Source organism: Mercenaria mercenaria, unplaced genomic scaffold, assembly GCF_021730395.1.
Source record: "Mercenaria mercenaria strain notata unplaced genomic scaffold, MADL_Memer_1 contig_2257, whole genome shotgun sequence".
Taxonomy (NCBI): Eukaryota; Metazoa; Mollusca; class Bivalvia; order Venerida; family Veneridae; genus Mercenaria; species Mercenaria mercenaria.
In genome coordinates, this window is record NW_026460305.1 from 44,731 (window position 1) to 52,160 (window position 7,430).

Consider the following 7,430-nt stretch of genomic DNA (forward strand, 5'->3'; position numbering starts at 1 on the left):
AAAATTTATCAGATTTCCAATGAAGAAGATGGTGAAAACAAAATAATGTTCTGGCAAGTATTAAAATGTAAAACATGCTTTGTCGCTGGATTACTTTATTTCTAATTTTTGTGGGCTAATCACTAAGAAATATAGTAGTCGCAACTTGACCGCGATGGTTGACCTTAGGCTGATTATTCATATCGATTATTTCATTATAGAAATCAAGGGTGCTTATAGTAGCCGTGTATATTTATATTGAATTAGTTTGTGTACATTGCAGTATCAAAGTATAATACTTACATTTGATCAGTTAAAACTTTCCAATACACTAATTTATATTTACATAAATTTATATTTTCTTTTTCTCGTGCAGCTCGTGTTTTACGTACACTCCTTTTTAATAATAGGTTGTGCCTCATTATGTATTATAATGAAAAGGTCAACCATCGGGGTCAAGTTGCGTCCACTATACTTCCGTTAAGAGCAGTATTAATAAAAAAAAATACATAAAACATAAACATTCAGCAGTAATCAGTACTTACCAGCAATGTTTAATTTTGCAACACACCAAAAGATATAGAAGGTCATTTAAGTAAAAAACAAAAACATTCATGTAAATGACTTATTCTTACATGCAAATTACATTGATATAACTAATATTCTACCATTATTGCTAACATATGTATGCATACTACTGTTACGGACATGTAGGGATGTTACAACTGCTGAAGTCTCAAATCTCCGTCATATATGAGAAACTCCAGGTTTTTTTAATTACATTAATGATTAAACTAATTCTTTCATGTATGTCTCGCCTTGCATTGTGTTAATTTTAGATTTTATCCACATACGTGACAAATGTATGATGACTACTGTCTAATTACTGTTCATGTAAATTGAAACGTATAGTTCATTTTATTTTCAAATTAAGAGTTTAAGGTCTGCTAAGCTAAGATACCAACATTAAATCTTCCCTATTGGAAGTACACAAGTATACAGTTTACAATATTCTTATTATGCCGACCTGAGCGAAAAGAATCAGCATCAAAACACAGCTAAACAAGAAGGATACCAAAGGCATTTGTATACATCTATGACAAATCTGAATACAGACAATGCTGGGAACAATCATCTTCGGCTTTTTTCCGTAATCAGGTTAGCCATGCGCCGGTGTTACCTGAATAAATGTTAGTTGCGAGTTGCGCAACGGCAGTTTATTTTGTATTTAAAGAATATCTAAAAATATCGAAAACGCTTATTAAATAAGCGTTATCTTATTATTTAGAAAATTGAATCAACATTATGTTATAATACGAGTAATCTATTTTAGGTAGATTTTGATTTTTTGGTTTTGCCTTTTAACACCGTTTTTCTACAGTATTTCAGTTGTAACGACTGGCAGTTAATTTAACTAGTGTTCCTGGATTCCGTACCAGTATAAAGCTATTCTCCGCAAGTAATTGTCATCTTCCCCACATTAATCTGAAGCGAAGGACGAATGACTTTAGACACCCTTCTCTTATCTAATCGTCACGGAAAACATACGTCTCGCCCGGGGATCGAATCCTGATCCCGCGATCCATTAACAACGCTGCGTCCTCTTATTGAGCTTGTGAATCAATTTCTACAACTTACATTAATCAATATCGACAATTCATTCCTGATGTATTTATCGTCACGAGGGTAAGAGAAAAGAAACCAGTTTCCCCTTTTAATGCTGAGCGCCAAGCAAGGGGTCTACTGGTAATATTTTTCCCGATTTCGTTATCACAGGACCTGTCGTAGACATAGTACTAGAGCCGATTTACGCAATCGAATACCGCCGGAAGTAGAACATTTATGTCAACACCGGTTTCGTATTTCACGTGAAATCGGCCGATAACTGAGAGGTTATCAACAAATTTTAAGTTTACGGGTACCATGAGGATTTTTCATGCATTTAAACGGTAAGTATAATGTTTATGGATTATTCAATACAGTATGACAGTAAACTGTTACGCTTTAGATGGAAATTATGAAAGAAAAGTCGATAAGAAAATATTGACTTTCTACTTTCACTTTCATTGTCGTTTTTTAAATTGCCCAAAAATGTACTTTCTATTAGTTTGTTTTTTCTTGTTTTTTGTTTGTAGATACATAACCCTATAGCAAATTATTGTGTGAAATGACAGCTTATTTAAAGCATCTGTGATTAACTGGGCCTAAGTTTACCGATTTTTCCTTTTAGGGTGACCTTTGACCTTATAATAGCTTATAGTCTGTTCTATGTATTTTAGCTGTAGTCAGAACAGAATGTAATTGAGATAAAATGAATTTTCAAAATAAACTGTTGCAAATTGTAGGAAAAGAATAACATAATATATTTATAATTATAAGTTATTGAAATATTATAATTACCTCATTTCAGACAGAAGTACAAGCGAACAGATGACACATTAAAGTGGCTGCAGAAGCTTGAAAAGTTAGATAGAGCAGGGACAGTCAAAACTGTGGGATAATACTTCTATGTAATTTCTTTTTAAAGGCAATTTATACAGGATGGAAGGGTATCTCATACAATGCTTTACAATTTACATGTAGTTTTATCTCTCTTTATGATGTTGAAACAAGTAAACAAGTCAGTGACATCTAATTAACACTTGTAAACTATTGACAGTTGATATATAAATTTTATTAGACAGCATTTGATAAAATGCAATTGCCTATTTATATTAAAAAGAGCAAACAGTTGACAATTAACAGGCAGGTCATTCTTTTAAATGACACCATAAATAAACTTTCATAATTTGTTTTTCTTCCAACTTCTGGATTTAGACTGGAAGCCATTCCAAACTATGAACTGGTAAATTACATAAGGAGTCATGTAATGATTATGGATGGGATACATTAATATAACATTATACTTTTATGGACAATAATAATTTGAAATAATGATATTCTTTTTAGGTTAAGGTGTTAAGGTGATTTTATAAAGATGGTGTTATGGTTTTGCTTGATGCGTCTTTTCACAGATTTTATCATTTATATATTTCAGGGTGTCCAACACGTCTAGTCAGGTTGACAGAAGTGAAAGATGGTCTGATGGTACAGTGATGTACAAATGATACTCTTTAACAAGTTTAACATGTCAAAGGTAATATAATGCCAGTTATTAAAATTACATTCCCATAAACATTTAACAGATACACATTGTAAATGTAATTAAAATGATTTTATGAAGTTTCATGAAGGATGTTACAGCCAACCATTTTGAATCAAGAAATTTTGACTTAGGTAAAGATATCTATTCAGACTTCTTAACTCTTAGCCTAACCGCCTCGGTAGCCTAGTGGTAGAGCGTCCGCTTCGAGTGCGGGAGGTCGTGGGTTCGATCCCCAGCCGCGTCATACCAAAGACGTAAAAAATGGTACTAGCAGCTTCCTCGCTTGGCGCTCAGGGGATAGTGCTAGGACTGGTCAGCCCGGTGTCAGTATAATGTGACTGAGTGGGGGTGGGGTATCATGCCACGTGTCTACGGCGTGATATTCCAGTGAGGCAGCACTATAAAGTTGGGCATTGTGCTCACTGCTACAAGTAGACACCGTCGTTTATATGACTGAAAAATTGTTGAAAAAGACGTTAAACCCGAACACACACACATAGCTCTTAGCCTTTCATATGATACAGAGATAAAAGAACTACTATTGTCGGCCACTAACCATGTTTCAAAGCTTTTAAACACACAATAGCAATAACCATTTTGTTTAAATATCTTTAATGCAATGTTTTCTTGATATCTGTCACTTGATGTTTTCAATGGATTAGAGTCCTAATTTAATGTAAAGTCTGTAAATTTCAGTAATGGAAGTACAAAATTTATAGAAAGTTGTTTCTTTATTTCAGTGTAAAATGTTCTGTGGATTCATATGACGAGAATGCCAATGTTGATCTGTATGACTTAATTAAACACAGATATTGATACATTCAGGTTATTGTTTACAATATTCAAAGAGTTACAATGTAATTAAGTTATTGATTTGGCATATATCACTTCAAGAGGCTTGTGTAAAGTTTGTTTCACATGAGACCAAGGGTCAAGTATGATATATAAACTTTACACTTACAAAAAGAAATTATACAGTACCAAATAATTACAGACTTTTGAATGTAACTTTCCAAATATCTTACATTTTCCTCCTGAAATTAATTAAAAAGGTAAACACAATTCTACTGTTATAAGCTTAAAAAGGTGAATGTAACATATAGCTTATGAAATGTCAAGTATAAGGTGTATTATTTTCAAAGTATTTAAGATATTGAATAAGATATAGCCTGCCATCATAATTCCAAAATACACAGTGTGTCATACATATATTTTAGGTCAAATAGTAAGGTCAAGTGAGTGACTTAGGGTCACTATTGGCCTCTTGATATATTCTACTAAAATGGGTCTTATGCATAAGATATTTTGAAGTTTTATTAATCCAGTAACACTTTTATTCTACCTGTTATTCAGAAATATACATATTTTGAATATTAAAGAGCTGCAGACACCTCGAATACAGAGTTACTACATTATGCATTTCTTTCTTCAGATATATACCTGTGAAATCTTCAGTGTCGCCGTTCAGCTATTGTTCAAGATCAGTGTCTGTAGCTTGCACAGTTTAGTATAGAGGAGCCTTCTGAATCAATTTTGTTACATATTTGCTGTTATTGTAGGACGCACATGTAGAGAGCAACAAGTCCTGTCCAACTGTGCATGTAAACGTGATTCAGAAACTTTGAGAATATGTTAACATTACACTGTTATAATTTTCAAAATACTGTGTCTTGTAGTGTATCAGTACTGTTTTGTCTCAGTTTATAGCACAGTATGTTCACAAATCAAACTTAAGATCATAGTTATCAGTATTATTAAAATCATTAATTATTTGTATGGTGACAAAATTTAATTTCATGCAATACCACAGTGAAACGTTTGATAATTTCTTTTTTAAAGTTGTAAGTTTAAAGTTGGCATAAATTGTTTTTCTCCTTCATAAATCTAAAAAGTGATTGGTCATTATATTTGCAATATCATTTTAGTGTGACAAAGTTTATATTGAACTGAAACGCTAATGTAAATTTTTGAACTATTCAATGCATTTTCTTAAGTCTTAAAACATTTGTTTATCGTACATGTCAGGGCCAATAACTCCTCCATATTACTTGTGTTTTGTCCTTTTCCGTTTCACTGAAGGATAGGTAGAGGTATTGCACATCCATTTTTTAGCATCCTGATTTAGTAAAGTGTTGTATGTAAGGTTTTATCTCGGAATTATGTCTCGTCTAAAGGTGGGGAGAGGTATTGTTTATGCCTTCTCGTCTGTCCGCATTAAGCCTGTCTGACTTTAAGAGGACAAGTTGCTGGCCAGATTTTGATAAAACTTCACAGTAATGATCAGTACCAAGCATAGTGTTGTGCATATCGATTGCATGTTTCGTTTCGATGCACTAAATTGCAGCCAGAGCTTAATGTAGAAAAATCTTGTCAGCTTTCACAGGTCAAAACTACTTAACAGATTTTGATGAAACTTCACAGGAGTGATCAGTACCAAGTATATTTTTGCATATCACCGACACTTTCCATTTTGCTATTTTGCTGCACAAAATAGCCGCCATGGCATAAAGGTATACATAGGTGGAAGACATGTTTTGTCATAAAAATACCTAAAACACCTTCCACTTTGTTAAAGAAAATTGTATTAAACTTCTTACAATTGCAAATTGTAATAATTTGACATTAAATGCACTAGTTACATAACTGCATTTGGCTTTTTTCGTAATAATTGCCCTTTTCTTACCATAGCAATATTTTGTGTAACATGTTACCTCATTAAGCATCATAAGATCAGAAAGTTCTATGACTCAGAAATGTTGGCCCTTTTGTACTTGTCATGAGTTTGTTTTTAGTATTTTATATTGTCATTACTTTTTGTTGTGCAAGTTTACGGAAATGAAGACTTAGTTGTCCAAATGGTGTGCCTGTGCCTGTCGTGATTTGTTTGTCTGGACAATATATTATTGATTAGTCTTCACGAAACTTTGCAGGTTAATTTCCTTAAGTTCCCTGTCAACTTTGATAGTGGCATGGTTACTTTAAAAGTGATGTCACCACTGTACTAGTCAAACGTTTTGTATTTCAGATTTTATATCACATTACAGGCTACTGGTCTTTAGCAGCCTTCATAAAACTTATAAAAAACTCATAAAAGTTTCCAAAAATGTTGTATTTTGATTTGAACTGGCATTATTCAAACATTAAGAAGTAGTACGTTAAGGCAACATTTGACCTCTTTTCCAGTACTTTTTGATTTTCTCTGTTACTATGAAGTTGCCTTTTCCTAGAAATTGGTTGGCTTATTTTTTATGATCTTATGTTTTTAATGAATTGTAGCTATATGTTCTTTTTCTCATGAAAATGTCCATTTTTATATAATTCATATTTTTTATTGTCAACAAAGTGCAATACCACATACTTATCACTTCCATTAACATACTTGTACTGTTTTCATTAAACATTATATAAATCATTATATTTCATATAAACAGAATTAAATAAATATTTAAGAACATCAGTGTTTTCTTTGATTGCTACATGAAACAGACCATAGGTCAATTTAGGGTCAATTCTGACACTTTATATGCAAATTGATAAGGGAGATAACTAGTACTGTCTTAAGTAACCAATATTTAGTTACACAGTTACCTTCCCTTTACACAGGTAGGACTATTTGTTGTTGATAATCTTTTGAACATTATTCCATTACTGATGACAGAACATTGAAAATAAAAGTTGTTGTATCATGCAATGGCATCATATATGACAATATTTACTTTTTTATTTCATTTTTTAAATATTCTTTAAATTAGGTACAATGCCTACCTGTTGTAGAACCTAAGCCCTCCCGAATTCGAAGCAGACGCTCAAAATAAAGGCACAGATACATCGATAATAGAATATTGTGATTTTCTCTCTCTCTTTTCTAGAGTAAGAGTAATAATTTTTAAAGAATCTGGGAATGTATATCACAGAGAGGATATGGATGTTTTATTATTTTAAAGCGTGCACACGTTTTCGTTGCTGTTTGCGCATGTTATGTCTAATACATGCGTATGTTATAAGAATTACGTTACATGTGCACGTACAAATATAGTATAAAAAACCTCTGTGCATGTGTCACTCGGCATGCTGGAAATTATTATCGCGTTCACTTATAAGCTTTTACGTGTGCACATGCTCAAATGTTTCTTAAAACAAACATGTGCTGGCTGAGCAATTCTGTCCGTTCTTTATTCACCCTTGTAATCCGGATAATACGAAATGATGTGATAATTCCAAAATGCTACAAACTGGAGGAAATGTCAAACTTGGTATGGACATTGTTTTTGTCAATATTTTCTTATTACTCATTCTGACTGGTTAA

At 32.6% G+C, this 7,430-nt stretch overlaps 1 long non-coding RNA gene across 2 annotated transcripts; it reads left to right on the plus strand.

Moving 5' to 3' along the window:
- The first annotated feature begins 2,095 nt into the window (after positions 1–2,095).
- On the plus strand, positions 2,096–6,881 carry LOC128552304 (uncharacterized). Of its 2 annotated transcripts, none has more exons than XR_008369034.1 (4): positions 2,096–2,528; positions 3,017–3,115; positions 3,865–3,949; positions 4,557–6,881. It is a non-coding gene; the product is annotated as an uncharacterized LOC128552304 (long non-coding RNA). The 2 variants fall into 2 exon arrangements; XR_008369035.1 differs by having other exon boundaries at positions 2,096–2,489.
- The last annotated feature ends 549 nt before the right edge of the window (positions 6,882–7,430 follow it).